The 22,087-nt window shown below is 36.1% G+C and overlaps 1 long non-coding RNA gene across 1 annotated transcript in view; it reads left to right on the top strand.

The window, feature by feature from the left end:
• Nucleotides 1–22,087, top strand: part of LOC141378418 (uncharacterized) — a 90,185-nt gene that overhangs the window by 11,744 nt on the left and 56,354 nt on the right. The gene's annotated exons all lie outside the window — the stretch shown is intronic.

Here is a 22,087-nt window from a genome sequence, read left to right as displayed (position 1 = left end):
AAAGTTTGATAAATCCAGTATGTTCTTCAGGCACACTAATAAATTGTCCTCCAGAATTGCTCCAGGGTCCTCAGGCAAAATGTGGTGCAGAGTAGTCGAATCGCCGCAAGGTGGCGTTAAAGCAGTTGTGGAAAATACAGTGTAATACACGAATTTTTACAAATACAGTACATCGCTGTATATGTTGTTCGACGTCACACTAAATTCCCATAATGCAACGGTAAATACAGTTATTTACCGTAAAAGGAATTTGCAGTATTACACTGGGTGAAATACAGTAAATAACTGTATAATTTACAGAAATGTCTAACAGTGTAGTATATTAGAATATTCCTACTATATTGTCTTGTTTCACTGTTAAAAAAAAAAGCTATTACCAATCCCCACACTCACAGATATGAAGGTACGCGAGCTGTCGCTGAGGTGGTTCCTTCTCAAAAGGTACACATTTTTACTTAAAGGGGACATATTGGTACCTTCAAAGTATATATTAGTACCGAAAAATTTTAAGAGGAACACTTTTGTACTTTTTAGGTACTAATATGTACCCGTGAGGTATTATATGGAGCTTTTAGGTACAAATTTGTACCTTTTGAAAAGGTACCACCCCAGTGACAGCTCTTAATTTCTAAGAGTCCATGTTTTGTAATACACAAGTGTTTTCCATTGATTTACACTTTTGAATTTACATGCAACCTCGCTCTTTGCTTTAAAAAAATTAAACACTTAACAAACTGACTTATACTGACATGTGTTTTTGTATAAATTATTTCCTGTACAATCTGCCATTTCAAACTAGTTGAAATAGCAGTAAAATACACTTTATATTTTAGTTGCATTTTCAACATTTCAATATCCCCAAACTGTAATTTTTTTAACGATGTATTCTTAAATGAAAACAACTTTGAATACACACAAAAAAAAGAAACATCACTAGGCAATACCGTTCTTAATCTCCTCCTGCCCATTGTACATTAAACAGCATCTCCCTCAATAAAACCGCCCCCTTTTTCAATTTAATCATAGTGTGAAAAACGAATTAAATAGCAGTGATAGAGCTGTAAATTTCTTATACGAGCTGTCAGACGTCCAATCCCGCGTGTGAAGTGGGCTGCGCTCTTCTGGGGTGACAGTTTGGGTGGTCGGACGGTGTTTCTCTGATGGGGGTGACAGACAGGCCACTGGTGAACCCGAGGGGGTAGACAACATCAGTATTCACTTATGGCTTCATGACCAAAGATGACCTTCTCCTCTTCAGTTCAGGACGCCCCTTTTTTCCTCTCCATCCACTGTTGGAAGTGCGTGTGTGTTCCCTTGAATGAAGTTATTGATGGCTTTATCAGGCTTTGGGCTCGTGCGCTGCTCCAGTGGTGCGTTTACAGGTATAATGCTGACACGGGGTATGATAATGGCTGTCGCTGATCATACACATCTTTTCAACCTTCACGGCACAGAATAAATTGCTTCTCACTTATTTATCCTGCATAATGGGCTCTGGGAATAAAAGAAAGAAAAAAAGCAGGGTGCGGCCGAGATGGAGACGGTGCTTGCATTAAATGTGATAATAAAGGTAAGATGTGGAAAGGCAGAAATGGAGGAAAAGATGTGGTCTGCAGAGCTTGATAAGATGCATGAGGGACTATTGAGTGATAAATGACGACATCTGACATTAAGACACTGAGTATTTAGAGAATGTGTTCGTGTGGCAGAATGGCTGTAAAAATACAATAAGGCGACGCGGTGGCGCAATAGGTAGTGCTGTTGCCTCACAGCGAGAAGGTCGCTGGTTTGACCCTCGGATGTGTCAGTTGCCATTTCTGTGTGGAGTTTGCATGTTCTCCCCGCTTTCGCGTGGGTTTCCTTTGAGTGCTCCGGTTTCCCCCACAGTCCAAATATAAGTGGTACAGGTTATATGGGTAAGCTTCAATGTCCTGTAGTGTATGAGTGTGAATGAGTGTGTTTGGATGTTTCCCAGAGATGGGTGGCAGCTGGAAGGGCATCCACTGCATAAAACATATGCTGGATAAATTGGCAGTTTATTCCCCTGTGGGAAACCCAGATTAAAAAAGGTACTAAGCCGACAAGAAAATAAATGAATCAATAAATGAATTAATAATAATAATAATAATAATAATAATAATAATAATAATAATAATAATAATAATAACCATATTATTATTATTATTATTTTATTATTATTATTTTTATTATTATTGTTTGTGTGGCAGAACGTTTTCAAAAATAGCTTGTTAACATTTTACAATAATAATGTAATATTAATAATAATAATAATGTAATGATGCAGGGTTTATTGAACAGAGAATGGTCCGGCATGCAACAGTCAACACAGGGGCAAACAGATGTTTACAGAGGATCCAGAGTCATTGTCAAATAACAGGTGAAGGGTCTCTACAGGCGGGCAGTAGACAATATAACTTAACAAACAAACCAGGCGAGGGTCAAACACAACAAAGCAAGTATAACAAGACTCAGTTTGTGTTGGCTTTTTTTTAAAGTCCATGTAATTAATTCTAAACAGCTTCAGCTGTGTGTGAGTGGTGCATAATTGAACTTGTAGTTCATGTACAGGCAGATTTGTAGTTACTTTTATAATTGAGCTGTGTTTTTATCAGGGATCTGCCAGGATTACATCACTGGTGATTGTGACAGATAAAAACAACAACAACAGTAATAATAATAATAATAATAATAATAATAATAATAATAATAATAATAACTATTGGTGCTATTATTAGTATAGGTGCTATTGGTTTGGCTATTATTATTATTATTATTAATATAATTATTTTTGTGGCAGAATGGCTTACTACCACTACTATTACTACTACTACTAAAAAAAAAAAAAAAAAAAAAAAAAACAATAATAATAATAATACTAACATTGACAACAACAACAACAACAATAACAATAATGATAGTAATAATAATTATTGTCATTATCATTATTATTATTATTGATTTATGAATACAAACATTTGACAAGATCTTATTTATTACCATTACATATTATTTTTAGTATAAATACTTACATGTGGATCTGACAGAAAGCTTTTTTAAGGCAGATACTATCAATGACTATAGGAATTATTTTCCATATAGAGATACTCATCCTAAGCCCTCAAGAGACAACCTGTGAAGAGATGATACCAAGGTATCCTTAATCCTGGACCAGGCCATATCCTGAGCAGATGCTGTGGCGTTCATGGAGGAGCGGAGAACATGAGACTGGTTGCTGAAAGACCCAGGGACAAGTAAGTCTTTCCATTGATCCCATGGGTCAGCCTGAACACCTGGCGGTGACCTACTCACACCTACAGCTTCTCCACGATGGACGTCTAGCGTTCTTCAGCCTCCGGCGCCCAGACTGCAGCTCTACAGGATGTTTGGCCAGAGGAGAAATGGAAGTGCCCTTTTGAGCCTGGTTTCTGTCAAAGTTCTTTCCTTCATTTTCGTCAATTGGTGAAGTTTTGTTCCTCACCACTATCACCACTGGCTTGCTTGGTTTTGGACGTGTGGAGCTGCGCATAAATGGATTTGCTCTTCAGTGTTTGGACTTTCAGCTGTGAAAATTAAACCACACTGAACTTAACTAAACTCAACTCTGACACAGTTTAAATTTACTAGAACTTCTATGTTAAGCCGATTTAACACAATTTACATTGTAAAAGCACTATGTAAATAAAGACGAATTGAATTCTCCACAGTCAATTCATTTGTAAAATGTTTGTCAGCGATAAGGATGCAGATGTTATTTAAATTAGTAGTAGCAATTGTATTCATGTGCAAAATTACTTTTACACTATACAAATCCTTTTTGTTTTCTATGGCCTCAAAACCCATGATGTCCAGTAAAAGACCCGGAAGGTCCAGTTGTTGTGGGTTGTGATCTGTGGCCGCTCGCTGTGCTCTATGGTTGTTGAATTTTTATCAGGCCTTGAGGCAGAGAGGAAATGAAATGTGTTAACAGTATTTCACATCAGGTACAGTGACTCCAGCCCTCCAGCAAATGACACTGTGGCCTCTTGCGTGATTAGCGAAAAAAAAAAAAAGAAAGAAAGAAAGACTGGCTTCCAGTGTCAAAGGTCAGGGTTCAGAGGTTACACACACCAGCCCCGCTTGAGCCGAGAAATCAACAGCTGTCATAAGAAGATTGGCAATCCCGGTTAAACAAACATTGGCTTCAGAAAGTCACTAATGGAGGGAAATTGGAGGAAAAGGCAGACAAGAAGAAATAAAGAAATAACAGAAAAAAAAGTATTAAAGGTAATGTTAGCAAATTAAAAGCTGTATAGGAAGTGGGTAAAAAAAAAAACTACACCAATTTCTGTTTGTGGCATTTCGACAAACACTATATTCAAGTAAATAATACAAATTGTTCTGGATTATAATAAAAGCTTTCCTGTGACAAATAAAAAATAAAAATAAGAAAAATTGCAGAGTTATAATAACGTTTGTTGGAAATGAGAGAAAACATTAAGCAGAAAAAAGACCTGAGGGATTCCTGCACTGAATATCACTGAATATCATGATTAATAATTGAACATTGTAGAGTATTGATTTAAAGTGAGTCCATTCCCCGTGAAGCAGCAGGACACATGCTTTCATTAAAAGCTTTGCTGATTTAATAAAAGCACAAACTTATCAGTGAATTGCACATTAATAGACCCTTCAGGGAACTTATGGTGGAACAAATGTGTATTTCTCTTTTGCAAATGTGTACGTGATTTCATGTGTTATATTTGAATTAAGGGGATACGCAATGAGTATTCCTATCATGTTCTTGAGTGTAGCAGCGCATATTAACAGTAACTAACATAACAGATGTTTTCAGCAGAATGAAACATGTTGCTCCGCTTTCGGTGGGTGTCACTCTTCTTTTCTCTAGAGATGGACGTCTGCATTTTGTATGTGTTAGTGAAATCATGCATCTCGCAGTAGGAGACTGACTCTGTGAATAATAGATGTGAATGTATATGGAAATACATTAGCCGCGTTTCCACTATCGCGCCTAAAGCGAGCGAGCCAGGGCGAGCCAAGGCCAGTGGCGTTTCCACTGTCACTTCCGGGGCCTAATCGGGCCAAAGCGGGGCTTTCTCGGGGCCAACGGCCAGCCTTTTTCGGCCCGCCGAATACCTTGGGCCAAGGAGGGCCAGCCGGGGCTTCGGGGCGGAGTGAAAGGAGAGGCGGGCACAGTTTTCCGATCGCACTCGAGTACATGCGCCAAACAAATAAATAAATAAGGGAAAGAAAACATCTGGAACAAATTATAGGCTGGGGTCTTTTTTGCATATGATCGCCCTTAAGTTTCTCTTTTAAATGTAGGCTGTTGCATAAAATGATCTTTCTTTGCTGCATCTTTGATGTTTCAATAACGCATAATAATCTTTACACCATATTAAAGACACAGCAGACAGTAAAGGTTTTCAAGAGGTTTTGTCAAGTTTAATACTGTAAGTGTGTTTTTGCGCGTTTAGATGCCTGTGTATGTGTGTGAGACCGAAAAAAAGAGCGCTCCATTCATAGCTCTGTTGATGCCGCGAGCGGATTTTTTCTTTTATTTTTATTGTTTTAATTTATTTTCGAGATAATACACTATATGAATACAACAGTAGGACATTAAACTTTACAAATTTCATGTCCACTTTTGTAGGCTCAAATCAATAGTGTCATATCTAGATAAAATAGCCCTATATTGAAATAATTTAAAGAATTACAAATATTAGATAGGCCTATAATAAAATCACATTAAATAAATAAACCAATATAAAACTAACAAAAGCTATAGCTATAAAAAAATAGGTACTATATCAAACTGTTTCAAATTTATATTAAACTTTCATTTTTCAAAAGCCTCTTTGAAAAAAAGATTTTAGATATTTTCTAAAAAAATAAAAATAAATAAACACCGGAAAATGTTTTAAATATTATTTATAAAGTATTTGGATACGATGAAATTAATCCAATCATGAAAATAGAGCATTTTCGGGGTGAGTGAACGCAGAAATAGGCGACCTTTTTTTCTGTCTGCAGCCGCGCAGCACTTTTTTGACGGGAAAAACTGCAAGTTCAAAATGTGTTCTGTGTCCTCAAACAAGTGTGTATGTTTTTATATAACGTGGTAAAATTAAAAAAGTAAATTTTAAATACATAAAGAGCTTTATTAGTGCATTGCTGCTGAGCGCAACGAAATTTAGGCTATATTTTATTACGTGCTGCTCTTGTGCTGAAACACTGAACACTTTCCTTTACTTAAGATATAATAAGCAACATCTTTAAATAAAGGGAATCACCTATTAAGTGTCATAAAGCCTATAGGGGGGAAAAAAATCATGTTTCAGTTCTCTCCGGAGCATTTGGGATGAATGTTGGACAGATTCTGTCTAGAAGATGTTATAAAATACATTTTATATCGAGTTATTAACGGAGAAATTTATATATGTGATGTTATATTATGGATGTGTGCGCTCCCTGTGCTCCGAGTCCCTCCGTTGGTGGCAAGACCACTGGATTTCGATGCCAGTCGGTCGGCGAGTAAATGAATATGATGAATGAAAACACACAGGCATGTGCGTATAGACATGCGTTGTACTGCTGTACAGTAACGTGTAATTTGTTTGTTTTGGTTGTCCTAATTTTAATAGTTTCGTGATGATGTGTTGGTGTGCTTTATCTGCATGATTCTCGCTGAAGTGGGCGGTTTGAGTGACGTTCGATTCGGGGGATGTTTTGGGGGCGGGGTTTGCGTGACGCGCTGCCAGCTACTAGCCCCACAGTGGAAACGCGACATGATTTCGGCCTCACTGCTCAACCTCCCGGGCGATTGGCCCGGCCTGGCCCGATATAAGCCCTGGCTCGCACTGGCCTGATAGTGGAAATGCGGCTATTGACACATTGCACCTCTAAAGGTCTGATCAATACTTATAAAGGATGATGACCACAAACATCTTTAAAAATCATTTTAAACTTAAAGTGGTATTTTTCTCTGTTCTCTGAGGTCCACTTAAAGGCAATATATGTATGTTTTTTTTTTCATTACAATATCTAAAAAAACATTTAATCCAGTGATATATTTTGCTGACATATGTACTTACACTATCCCAAACGTTTCTCACAGTTTTCCAATCCAAGCAATTTTAACTATAGACACAAACCGTTTTCTGTGTCGTCATGCTAATGACTTCACACACTCTTGATTTCCAGTTTGTTAAAAAAAAAATTAAAATAAAAAAAAACAAAAACAGGGAAATACCAAAGCCACTTTAATATGTTGTGCATTTTATTAGCAATTTATTATCATAAAAGAACCTAAAATGGATTTAGTATGATAAAACCGCACTGCTTCTTCTACAATAAAATTAAAGTTTACCAATAAAAGTTTTTTTTCTGCTTTCATGCCATTTTACTTTGTCATCTTTCAGCCGTATGCTGCGTTCACACCAGACGTGGATGAAGCATCAAGAACGAGTGATTATCATGTTAAATCAATGCAAAAATGTGAATAGACATCCTGCGGTGCGAAATGTGCACATGGCATGAATTGAGTATTTGACACAATGAACGCGCGAATCGCTAGAGTTCGAATATTTAAACTTCAGCGGAAATTCACGGTGCGTTAATTAATCAGGAGATGATTATGATGTAGTGCCTGTTGTTGATGTCCCGGGGGGAAATCCTCCCGCCTATACCGACAACAGTTCATCAAACTGAGCTCGGCTGAGTATGAAGCACCGCTGAATGCTTCTATCATTCAGGTTAAGTTTCTGAAGAATTTATGTGCTCACAGAGCTGTGTGCACCTCCGAAAGGGTTTAGTGGACTTAGACACTGCTCCAAATGAATCAACGCTGTTTTTCAGCCTTCATAAAACACATGAACAGTTATTTTCTCAATAAAATCCATGTTAGCCATTTAGCAATAAAACTTCAGTCACCATGCAGACAGAAGCTGATTTGATACGCAAATGAAGTGGATTTTGAGTAAACTCAAATGTTCATGTGTTTATTTATGCTCAAATAGCGTCTGGTGTGAACAAAGCATTACTCTGCTTCAAACTACTGTAATAATAAGTTTTAAATACTTCAGCTCATCCATGAACACAATTTAGTTCTGTAGAATGTAACAAAGACAACAACTCCCGTGATTCCACACTCGGCCATGGCATCATCAAACCATGCATTTGTTTGTTGTAAATGCATGCCCTCTAGTGGTGGAAATCACATACTGTTCCTTTGAAATGTTATCAAGATTTTTCCATTTAGAATAAAAATGTCACTATAGCGGTACATTTTCAAAGAGTGCACATTTTTATCTTAAGGATCTCTTTTTGGGACTAAAAGAATGTGTCTGGCAAGAGTTTAGTTTCTAAATCTCCTAAAATGTCTGCAATTCATCTTTTGTTTTGCTTTTCTACTGTCGTCATATTTTTTTTGCCCTTTCTTTTTAATCCTGAATCACTGTAGGCCTAAGTTGCATTTTTTTTCCAATGACTTTCATTCATACGTACTTGAATACGACAAACCGAAACAAGTTTCACATGTTGCTGAGCTCCAGAGTTCATACTTGGTGAACTCTGACCTGCAAATTCGCATCACTTGTATGCGTGCGATCAACAGAAAAGGTGACTCATTGTACAAAAATTGAAATCAGTGATACACCATCTTGTTTATCTTGCACTTTTTCACAGCACTGTCTGGCCAAATTTTGTATGCTACTCTTTTATAACTTGTAACTACAGCTTTTTTATAGTTTTTCCTGGCTCTGCAGCATGAGCCTCCACTGACTGCGCACACACAACCACAAGATGCAGAGGCTTTCAGTCTTGACGTGCTTGTTGTTGTATTATTTTGTGACAACAAGAGCAACTCAGAGTAACTGTCATGACACAACCATGGTTAAGAAGTAGTCAGCACCTTCAGTTGCTAAATTAATAAATTTTATTATGTATTAAATAAATAGGTTGTGGATTTTTTTTATAGAGCTCTCATGAAAATATTTGCCACGCCATGTTGCATGGTACCATTGGTCATATATGTATGCAAACATTAACCAGTGTGTCTCAACCACGAAGCAGCAAGGCGACACCCAAGAAAGAGAGCAGCAGCTTTTACATGTCCGTTTTAAACAGTCAGATAATTTAAAATATAGAAAACTTCTACTATAATAATTTTTATCCAATCAAATTTGTAGAAAGTGAAAATTATCCCAATCATTACCAGTTTCCACTAATATGCTGTAATGGCTGCTTAATAATCATTTTACACTTCATTACCTAACCAAAGGTGGAATGAGGTATTTAGTTTTAGCAAATACGTTGTACAAGGTCAAAACTAAAATACTGAGGCAAAGATGGCACAAACGGCATAAAACTATATGAAGCTAGACCCTTGTTGGGGCACTGATGGAAATTGGAAAGAGTATCCCAATAGCTTTCATGGGGTAAAACACCTAACACGTTTATAAATGGCTGCAAATGTCTATAAGTGACTGAAATGTATTGGCAAAACCTGGTGCTGCAAGCTGTACATTTCCATTTTGCCACCACCCACTGTTAGTTAAAATCAATGAGAGATGGGCATGACAGTGGGGGATCTACTTTATATTGACAGACGCAGTAATGACACAAAGATAAATGGGATCAGGACCCAACACAAGTCAGAATCAAACCTGTATCCTCCATGTAAGCTCTCCAGATTAAATACATAAGATAACACTGATGCGCTTTGAAATGTAATGATAAATTAAAAAGTTTTTTGGTGCTTGTATGTATGACGTAGATATATACTTTTATCAATGAAAGCTAAATCAACAAGTCTTAAAAGGTAACAAGTAGAGCAAAAGGCTACACTGTAAATAGAGGAGCTGCTACCTAAATCAGGGATGTAGAGATGAAAACTGAGAGGTTGTGGTTGCGTGACCTTAGAAAAGCCACTTATATTAAAGTGCCGAAGGCTCAGAATAGATGGATAGAAAAGCTAGATGTGGCTGAAAGCCAATACCAATGCCAAAAACACATGCTCCTGTTTGTTTAAAAGGGCAGAGCTCAAGCACACACACACACACACACAAAGAACCAAAAAAGAAACCAGGAGCAGGTTATCATTATTATATTCTGTCTCAGAGCATGTACTGCTAGTAAAATCTCGTTTGGGTGACTTCTGTGAAGAATCGAACATCTATTTGATTATTAGGGAATGTTGTTATTCACAGTATAAGGAGGGTATATTGTCATGCTGAATAAAAGAATGTCAACAATTGCGAGTGTAAATTTATTAGTGACCTGGGGGCGGTTTCATAAAAGTCATTTAGAAAAGCGGGGATTAAAGTAAAAAACTGACATCAATGAGCCGAACTAAACGTCCACGTTTAAATTGGTTCCATAACAGCAAGTTGAAGATCATTTGATCTAACTAATCTGAGTTCAGTTTAAATAATCTAGATAACTGCTTGTGCACGCTACTGTCATGAAACCTTAAAGGTCTGCAGGTTCGCAGATAAATAGGTGCAGAAAAAAATAAATACAAACAAATGGAAAATACAAACGGCAAAATGCTGTTGCAGTAATGGGTGCTGTGCAAAGTCCAGTGTATGGTCGAGTCCAGAGAGAACAGCACTGGCGAGAATCAGACCCACAATCCCACAAAGAGTCCTGATGGAGGCACAGAGAGAAAAAAATATAATAATAATAAAATTAAATAAAAAAAATAAATAAATAAACAGACAATGAAACAAGGAAAACACCACCATGAATTAGCTCCGGAAACAATCAACAGCTGTAGTGAGCTGATCAAAACAGCTGATGCCACAACAAACACACATGGAGGTAAAGGAAAACAAAACTACATGACAACACGCACGTGATATGTGACGAAATAGAAGGTGCTCACAAATTCATAATAACATACGGTAGGTACATTTGGCTCAATAAAATAAAAAAAATAAGTTTATTATTAGTTATTAAGTTAGTAGGTGGTTTAGTGAGAAAGTTTTACCAATAAAATGAATGCACTTTCAATTTTCTTTAGGTACATTACATTTAAATTTCTTAGTTTAATAAAAAATATATTAATTTGCTAATGAATTCACACCAATATGCAAGTTTAAATGAATTGTACTCTTCAGTAAGACAGAGTGAATTGATATTTAATTTTTTTTTTTGTTTTGCAAGTTGCCGGACTCCCATACTGAACTAATCAGTTATAAAATAAAAATAATAAAATAAAAATCAAACATTTCTCTAGTCAACCCAAACAATCTTATTTCCTTATGTAAAGCTGAATATCTGTATCTGCAGTGAATAACAGCATTGCTAAATCCACTGTCAGCTTTTTTTAAGAGTGACTTTAATTGCAGTTCTCAAACTTACTTCTGCTTAAATTATAGCAACCATATTGCTAATTAATATTTCAGCAGTATGTGCAGCCAGGTATTAACAATAATACTCAATTGGCCTGCTGAATATTTAATGTTAGATTGGGGCAGGGGCTGGAGATGAATGCTGCTTTAACCCCTGCTGAGCTGCTCTTATCGATAGCTTCACATGGTTTTGCCCCAAACACAAAGACAAGTAAGGTGGAAAAATGGATTAAAGGTCTGGATCGCCATGGGCTACAAACACACGCGCTGAAGCGGCCTGGATCGTATCCTTTGAGGAAAGAGAGCGCCCATTTAGACTTCACTCTGCCACTCAACAGCCCAGGCTGTAATGAGCCCATTAAAATGTAGATCCAGGTATAAGGAGGACATGAGGACGAGATCCTCTCATATTTAAAGCTGCAAGCAGACAAATCATAGGATTATGCAGTTCATCCCAGGAGAATAGAGAAGCTTTTTCCATATGATGTGTCCACAAAATCATGCAACACACATGCAGTCTTTTTCATTATTTTGACTGTTTGATAATCAGTTCATATATATATATATATATATATATATATATATATATATATATATATATATATATATATATATATATATGCTGTCAAAATTAGTGCACTAACGCATGCGATTAATTTGAAATATTGGTGTGTGTGTGTGTCTGTGTGTGTGCCTATGCGCGTTTCCTAGCAACAAGAACAAACACATAAACATCGCAGATGTCGCCATACGTATCCCACAAAGTGGTTTAAATGTTTAGAGATGATGTGACCAAAGTCCCTGTAAGAATTAGTCTTTGGTGTGACACAACATTTGGGTGTCTTTGATGTACCGCTTGATAATTCTTATGTCCTTGTCGCAGCACCAGTGGCAACAAAATTAGGCACAGAAATTCATATGTTGATTCTGTGATTCTGCTTGTGAGAGACTGTTCTCACTCACCTCACATCATTCAAAATAAAAGGGCTACATTGTCCCGATAATACCAACAGACTGGACTGTCTAAGCAACTGGCTGAATATAAAGGATGACTAAGAAAAATTGTTTCTACTTTATAATTAATGTTCTCAATTCACAGCAATACAACTTTTTAATGAGTGCAATTGTTTGTATTCAATACTTTATTACTATAATTTTCCAATTTCCATGTTTGCAATGCCTGTATATTGGCATTTTTTTTTTTTTTTTTGCAGTCCACTTAAAATCCAACATAGAAATAATTTTCCTATTTTTTGGCATTGATTTTTTTTCTTTTTTTTAATTCAACAATGTTTATTTTACATTTAAATAGCCAAAATTTAAAGTTTCAGTCTTTTAAACGTGATTAATAGTTATTAATTGCAAAAACAGTGTCATTAATTAGTTTTATTTTCAATCGATTAACAGCACTTTATATATATATTTATTTATCAACCAGACCAGAGTCTGGACTTTGAGAAGCCCTGGTTTAGTTCAATAAAGTGTTTTTTTTTTTTTTTGTTTTGTTTTTTTCCCCAGATCATTAATTAAAAAACTAAAACTAACTAAAAAAATAAATAAATAAATAAATAAATAAATAAACTAACACCCTGCCCAGAATAAAAAAAATAAAACTATTTATTTGTTTCTCACTATGTGAGAAGATGGACAAAAGGAAATTATATGCATTATTTAGTCTGGTTTAGTTTAGTGTTAACACTACAATTTTTAAGCCTAAACTCATTAATTTCAAAGCCTCTTTCAAGCCTCAAACATTCATTGATTTTCTTTTCGGCTTACTCCTTTTACTAATCATGTTGCCACAGTAAAATTAACCACCAACTTATCCAGTATATGTTTTACTCAGGGGATGCCCTTCCAGCCACAACACAACACTGGGAAACACCCATACACTCTTGCCTTCACACACACACACTACGGCCAGTTTAGCTTCAATTTTCCTGTAGCACATGTCTTTGGACTGTGGGGGAAACAAGAACACCCAGAAGAAAAAATGGGGAGAACACAACAACTCGACACAGAAATGCCAACTTACCCAGCCAGGGCTCGAACCAGCGACCTTCTTGCTGTGAGGCGTATGTGCTACACACTGTGCTTCCTTGACACCCATTTTAAACCTAAACGGAAAAATACAAATGAATGAATGAATGAATGAATGAATGAATGAATGATGGCTGCAAATGTGCTCATTGTATGTGTGACAGACAATCATGAGAACTTAAGCGTATATGAAACAAAGATTTGTTGATGTCTTTTTTTCAAACTGTGAGCTCAGATTTACAATCACTTATTGCAACAGTGTCCTGCTTTTGGTTCATTTATAGGGCTGTCAAACTTTTTCATGGTTCCTAGAACTTTGGCTGATGTACCTTTTTGGCTTTTTGGTGTTGTGCAGGAAGTAGAAACAATGTTACTTAAAAATTACACTGGAGAGAACTTAAGGGTCTAATCCAGCACAATAGGAACTACAATGATGTAAATGTATGCTGACCGTGCGAATGCATGTCATATGAAATGCTGACAAGGTATTTTGAAGTTTTAACACTGTTGAAGTATTCTTTGTTGATTTTACTGTTCCAATAATGTAATGAATAGCATTTTCATTTTAAAAACAATCACATCAAAAAAAAAAAAAAAAAAAAAAAAAGATAACTTTTTTTCCACATAAATATGTTTAAAATCACATATTTGCACGAGAAGCTCATGTGAATCTGTTTACATATGGTATTAAGAGCTGTTTTGGTTAATGTAATGTGTCCCACATACTTTGTATTTGATTTTAGCATGTGACACTCATTTTTTAACAACTTCACCCTTTTATTACCTATTCCACTTATTGTTGCTGTGTTTCCTTTCCTCGGTGGTTAATTTTTTGATAACAATTTAGAATAATTGTCCATTATTTAATGTGAATTTATCCTAAGTCACAATAAAAAGGTTGAATAAATACTGTAATAAATGTACCACTAATTGTTTGTTCATGTTAGCAAATACATTACCTAACATTATTTTAAAGTTTTACCCTTTTTTATTAGAGATGTGTACATATTGTCAAACAAGACCCAAAGCCACTCAGCATTTCAATTGTTCCCATTGCCTACATCAATCACAACTGAGCACGTATCTGCTGTTGTCATGTATACACAGGTAGCAAGGGTTAATCCAGCATGTTGAATATGCACCCGTCTAATCTGCTTGCTGTGAAGAGCACTGTATATAATGTGCAGAGCGTGGAGCCCTAATCCAGGGCGGCGCTCTTCCAGAGTCTGGCCTTTGGATGTGTGGCTATGGAGATAAATGAGGCTTCAGGGATTAAATCGTCCCAAACGCACTGACTGGTTAATTGAATCCTCCCCGGGGAGGCCCTTTGAGAATAAGAGGTGTGCTGTTGAGGAGAGCTAAAGGGCTTTTTTACCTCCGGGTAGGGCACCTTGGGAATGTTCAGTGGGTCAGGATATGGGTAAAGCAAATCCCAATCCTATTCCCAGTCTCTCAGAGACTGATGATAAATAGGGTATGAGACTTCTTGAATTGCTGGGTGGGTAAGGTTGGCGGTGTGTTGGTCTTATGTTGCCACGGATTAAATGATCTTACCTGTAGGGTGGCGATAAAGAGCAGACGTACTGTTTTTGTGCATTAAAAATGTTTTATGTGAAAATGTCAGAGATATTGTACTAATTGGTTTCTTCGAGTAGTCGGGAAAATAAACAAAATATTTTCTATATAAATATATATATATATATATATATTCACACAAACACACATACACACTTTTAGTAATATTATTAACTAATAGGCAAATGTTTAGATAAATTATGTGCAATGTAGTTTGTTAAGTAATATTTTCTAATTTTGGGAGGTAAGGGAAGCTGCTGTAGTTTTTGTAAGAATAATTTTGTCAAGAATTTTGTATGTATTTTTTTATACTTATTTGTGCAGATAAATCCACAGATTGTTTTTTGTACAAATTCTGAACTAAAATTGCAAAAAAACAAACAAAAAAAAGTCTACATATTTGGTCTGGCCCTGCATTTATGTAATATTAACAGGCAAAACCCAAATCAATGCTGCAGCTTTATGTTCATATTTGAAAAACCACCCACCACCACCTTTATTTCAAGCTGTTCACCAGGGGTCCGTTCTTCGTACCTCGCTTAAATGATCTAAGATGATTTGGCAGATTTTGGATCTTTTAATCTTGATAACTGATCTCTCGCTTATTTGGTTCTTCAAACAAGTTCGCGAATCAGATTAGAATGTCTGGATGAACTGATCTGAGATCGCTGCGTGTGTTGTTAAGGACAGATCTATCGATCCTCGAAATCATGATCAGCAATGCAACGATTGGCTGACGTCACAGCAGCGTAATGACATCATCTGATTAATATTCAATTATCCATGTGAGCAAAATTACATCAAATTAGCAGTAAACGGCTTGTTAAATATGACACGCAGTAACTTCACATTTGTTGTGAGCTGCAGGCTTTACACTTTCATTTGTCAAGACAAGAGTATTCATCATGTATTTCAATGCAAATCAATGTATTTAGTTCTACATTTAGAAAAGATTTTCTTTATTATAGTACAGTTTTTTTAATCGGTGTAAAGAATAACTGGTTGTTTCCAAAAGCATTTTGATATTGGTAAAGGCGTCTGCAACTTTTGTGAAGCATCAAATCACTGGCATATTAACTGTCAAAACATGTTTATGACTGCATAAATGTATTATTGCTTTTAAAAAAAGTCACATATTGTGCATTTCTATTATACACAATTTGTACTAAAGCGATCTAAAAAGTTCATATCAATAAGTTTTCTCTTTGCACCACCAGGTGGCAGTCTTTGTACTTTCATTTCGAGGGTGCAGATTGCATACGTTTTATTAATATGTAAAACTTTATTTATTTTATTAATGACTATAACTTTAAATATATAGTTAAAAACTACTATTTTGTAGTGTATAAGTGTATATAACTTTTACTGTAAGAAAATATCAGAACTCGGTACTTACTTTCTGTATTATCTTTGCTTGAACTGAGCCGATCTAATCCTGTTTATATGATTTGAACCTGCTCCCGATCAGGTTTGACCTAGCAGATCTGTTGCCAACAACTCTCGGATCAGCTTTGAAGAACGAAACGATCCTGGATCGTGTCAAATCGTCAATATCCAAATCCAGCGAACTGAGTAATCCACGTACGAAGAACGGACCCCAGGTTAACCACATTAAATCATCTACAAATTTCCTCAACTGACCCTAAAAAACGATCCCATCACATCTGTGGCGGCTAAGGAGAGCTGGGATCTGACATGGTGATAAGCATCTATCTGCTAACCCACTGAGCCATAAAACAGTACCAATGTGCATTTAAAGGCCACTCACATCATCTGAACAGACATCCCTAAACAGCTCTGCACGGTGCCTTCAGGTTATTTTATTACTTTGTTGGAATTAAGTTATAGATTAAATTAAAAAAAAGTGGAAATTGCGCTATACATCAAGGGTAGCGCTGCTGAATAAAGGATTTGTCACTGCGAGTACTCCATCACCGCGTGGAGACACCAGAGTTCATTAGCATTTCCACAATGGTGCTCCGTTGTCTAATGGAGACATGAAGTCAAAAGACACTCACTTAAAGCAAAACAAAAACACTGCCGCTTCATCTGAGAGTGAAGCTAAATTTAATGAAAATACTAGTGGCATTTGTAGCAAACAAACTGTTTGTAGCATACAGCTAACAGCTAGCCGTGCTTTCAATCTACAAGTGTTTTCGAGCAATTTGCTGGAATTAGTGAGAGCCTTTGATGCTATAGATAATAAAAGCACTAAAAGCAACAAATGCTGCATACGCTGGATTGTGTTTAATTACAGAATATTAATTAGCTAGATAAAAGAAAAAAAAAAAACAATTCCATTTGGTTAATCAGATTAGAAATGCTTACTTGGTTCATGATTAGCATGCTAATTAAAGCTTTCTTCCTCTGTTTTAAGTGAAATCCATTCCAAAGCTAATAGCTAGGATGCTAGTTCTGAATCCACATCCAGCTAATTCAACAGACAAACTAGGTGCAATATCTGAGCAAATAAAAGCTTCATACAAGATTCAAAAGCTTGACATCACAACTACACGTTTCATTGTTAGTGTTTTTTTTTTTTTGTTTGTTTTTAATGGCGAGCAAATGTATACTAAACTTTCACCCTTAGTAATCTGTGCATATAATGGTATAAAGAGTGACTTCAGTGCACACACACACACACACACACACACACACAAACATAACCACCATTTTAAAGACAACTAAATTAAGAAATTCTTACAGGGTAAACAGAAATCATAGTAGTGCATTGAATACCTTTTAAGACCCCTACCCATTTATTTTAAGACCTCATTGCCAGTTTTAACCAGTTTTACATTAGTGATATTTTAACTTGCATTTACTTACTCTCAGGGCCGTTTTTTTTTTTTTTTTTTTCGAAGTTGATATTTAGCCGCACCATGGTAGTGTTTCATAACTTCTGATTTTTATGAATTGTGTTGTTAGACGTACCTGTCAACATTGGGATGTCAAAATAAGGGATTAGCAAATTAATCTCTCATTAAGATTTTTGTTTAATTACATTATATAACAGAAGTGACACTTTAAAATTCCACACATTTCTAATAAAAGCATTTGATTGCTTTCCTAATGCTGTTTACTCCAGACACGGAATAAGCGTTAAGCGCAAGTGATTTACATGTTAAGTCAATGCAAGAGTTTTATTCGTTTTTGTGGTATTTAACATGCTTAAAGTGCGTTTTGCACAAATCGCTCAAGTCTAAAAATTAATTTCAGCGGACATTCCCAACACGTTAACCAATCAGAAGCTTGCTCTTGTGGGGCTGTGATTATGACAAAATACTAATATTCAGCTAAAAGTGACATTTAAAGGCTTAACTTGGTTAATTAGGTTAACTTTGCAGGTTAGGGTACTTAGGCAAGTTATTGTATTACAGTGGTGGAAAAAAAAAAAAAAAAACGCTTTTAAGGGCTAATAATTTTGTCTTTAAAATGGTTTTTAAAAATCAAAAACTGCTTTTATTCTAGTTAAAAATAAAACAAACTAGACTCTCTCCAGAAGAAAAATATTATCAGAGATACTGTAAAAATGTCCTTGCTCTGTTAAACATCAACGAGGGTGGAGGCTAATAATTATATATATATATATATATATATATATATATATATATATATATATATATATATATATATATATATATATATATATATATATGCAATAGTTACATCACAGGATCTGCAATGTTGAGTTGGGATCAGCCTGTACAGTGTTATGTCGAATTTTACATTGCATTTGATTATTCAGTTACTGTACCTGATTATCACATTACCGTTTGACTCTTTGGAAAACCATAAAGGACTGCTTATTTCACTTTTATATTTCCTCTATCTTATGTATTTATGATTGCAATTTGTTTGATTCACTCCACAACAAAAATATCACAATTATTTTAAATGAATAATCGCATTCCAAATAGAGCTATTGAAGTCATCTGCTGAGATACATTTATATCGCCGAAAAATAAAATATCACAATGTCAAATTGTCCAATATCATATAGCCCTTACAGTAATAGTGCTCTTTTTTTTTTAAAACATATGCGTCTACACTTTATCCTAACAATCTTCAGTCATCTCTCGGTTATGAAATGATCCCAGTGAAGGCTATAGTTTCCACCTCCTCCATATGATGGCAGTGTTCCAATGCTGTCTAATCGGAGCCTGTCTTCTCCCCACAGCCCCTCTATGATCCAGCTTACTCAACAGAACAAAGGACACAGTGAATCACATCTCAGCTGCCGGTCATTCACGGATGTTTAACCAAATACTGCTCAACATACAGCATATGGCCTGCGTCACCCAAGGCCAACATAAATACTGAAAACACAAGAAAACTGCATTGAAGCATGGGAGACAGAAATATTTTGTGTCAGTAGCTCTAATTCTATTCTAAGTATAATATTTAGAGATGTTGATAAATCTACGAAAAAAAGAAAGACCATTTCAAAATATCTATATTTATATGTTTAATAAAAGCGTTGGGTAACATTTTAGCTTACTGTAAGTACCAATTAACAACATTTACTACTGGTTTATTACTTGCCTGTTTTTAAGATTGTTTATTAGAACTTACTAGATCTTAATTTGCATTCCAAATACTACACAATACCTAAACCCTACTATTAGCATACTAACTGTTAATTAGCAGCCAATAGGTAGCTGATTGAGATAAAAGTCTTAGTTAACGGTTTGTTTATAGTTTGTCAATAGTGTGAATTGTACACCAAAATAAACCAAACTTTCTTTTCAAAACTGCTGTTGACATTTCTTCTAAATTAAAAATGAAGATATTAGCACAAAATGACAATTAGTTGAAAAAAAAAAGGAAATAAGAAATCAGCTACTGGGTTGCAATTTTTAATCATTGAAAAATGTGATTTATAATACTGCGTTCACAGCAGATGCGGAAGAAGCATCAAGCACGAGTGATTTACATGTTAAGTCAATGCAAAGAGGTGAATAGGGAGTAGAATAGTTAAGTGTTTTGTGTGATTGACATGCGTATCACACGTTTCGAGCAAATCACTCGAGTTGGAAAGTCTGAACTTCAGTGGACATTCGCACCGCGTTAACCAATCAAGAGTTATCTCTTGTAAGGGATGTGATTATGACCTAGCTCCTGTTGTTGGTGTCCTGGGGGAAAATAAAATTCTTCTACAGTTCATCAAACTGAGCTCGGCTCAATTGTAAGCACTGCTGAAAGGTTCCATCATCCAGGTACAGTTTCTGGAGGAGTTTATGAACTTACAGGGCTGGGTGCACCTCTGAATGAATCTAGTGGACTCAGACACAGCTCCAAGTCAATGGACACTGTTTATCAGCCTTCCTAAAGCACATAAACACATCTATTCTCTCAATAAAATCCATATTAGCCATTTAGCAACAAAGCTAGAGTCACCAGGCAGACAGAAGCCCTGCCCATGACCGAATCAACGTCTATTGCTCAGTGAATTTGACACATGAATCAAGCAGGTTTTCATACATGATTGAAGCAAGTAAAATGTTCACGCGTCTATTTACGCTCAAATACCGTAATTTATCCATGCATACCACGTCTGGTGTGAACACAGTATGACCCAACAGTTCTAGTTTTACACATATTTGACCCAGATTTGGGTTGAAACATATACTCACCGGCCACTTTATTAGGTACACCTGACCAACTGCTTGTTAATGCAAATTTCTAATCAGCCAATTTCAAGGCAGCAACTCAATGCATTTAGGTATTTAGACATGGTCAAGATGATCTGCCGCAGCTCAAACTGAGCATCACAATGGGGAAGAAAGGTGATTTAAGTGACTTTAAATGTGCTACATGGGCTAGTTTGGTATTTCAGAAACTGCTGTTTTACTGGGATTTTAATGCACAACCATCTCTAGTGTTTACAGAGAATGGTACGAAAAAGAGAAAAAAATGTCTTGTTAATACCAGAGGTCAGCGGAGAATAACCAAACTGGTTTGAGCTGATAGAAAGGCAACAGTAACTCAAATGATCACCCGTTATGCAGAAGAGCATCTCTGAATGCACTGCATGCAAACCTTGAGGCAGATAGGCTACAGCAGCAGAAGACCACACCTGATGCCACTCCTGTCAGCTAAGAACAAGAAATTGAGACTACAATTTGCACAGGCTCAACAAAATTGGACAATAGAAGATTGGAAAAATGTTGCCCGGTCTAATTAGTCTCGATTTCTGCTGCGACATTCGGATGGTAGGGTCAAAATTTGACGTCATTATGGGAAGCATGGATCCATCCTTTCTTGTATCAACGGTTCAGGCTGGTGATGTTGGGGGATATTCTCTTAGAACACCTTGGGCCCATGAGTACTAATAGAGCATTGTGTCAATGCCACAGCCTACCTGAGTATTGTTGCTGAACATATTCATTCCTGTATGACCACATTGTATCCATCTTCTGATGGCTACTTCCAGCAGGATAACATGTCATGTCATAAAAAAAATAAAATAAAAAATAAAATCATCTCAAACAGGTTTCTTGAACATGAAAATTAGTTCACTGTACTCAAATGGCCTTCACAGTAACCAGAACTCTATCCAATAGAGCACCTTTGGGATGTGGTGGAATGGGAGATTCACACTATGCATGTGCAGCAGACAAATCTGCAGCAACTGTGTGATGCTATCATGTAAATATGGACTGAAATCTCTAAAGAATATTTGCTGTACCTTGTTGAATATAAGCTACAAATGATAAAGGGAAGTTCTGAAGGCAAAAACGGGTCTAACCTGGTACTAGTAAGATGTAAATAAAGTGTCTTAATAAAGTGTCCAGTAAGTTCATATACAGTTACGGTATTTTATATCGACTATTCAACAGCAAATTAAAAAAGTACGATTTGAACAGCATTTAAAACACAATATAGTTGCATTCATTAGAACGTGTCAAAACGATTACCTCCGCATCAGTCACTAGTTAATGGCGTAAGAAATAAGACCTAGAGCCCCCATACTGGGCATAGATGAACTGCAAATGGCGAAGGGCCATTAGAATTCATTAGGCATAATTGGGAGGCACTTATTACCTTCCAAAGGCGAGTGAGAGCTCGTTCCAACCAGCTAAGACCTGAGTATTACA

This window comes from Danio rerio, chromosome 17, assembly GCF_049306965.1.
Source record: "Danio rerio strain Tuebingen ecotype United States chromosome 17, GRCz12tu, whole genome shotgun sequence".
In the NCBI taxonomy this organism is placed as follows: Eukaryota; Metazoa; Chordata; class Actinopteri; order Cypriniformes; family Danionidae; genus Danio; species Danio rerio.
This window is presented reverse-complemented; position numbering and strand designations above follow the sequence as displayed.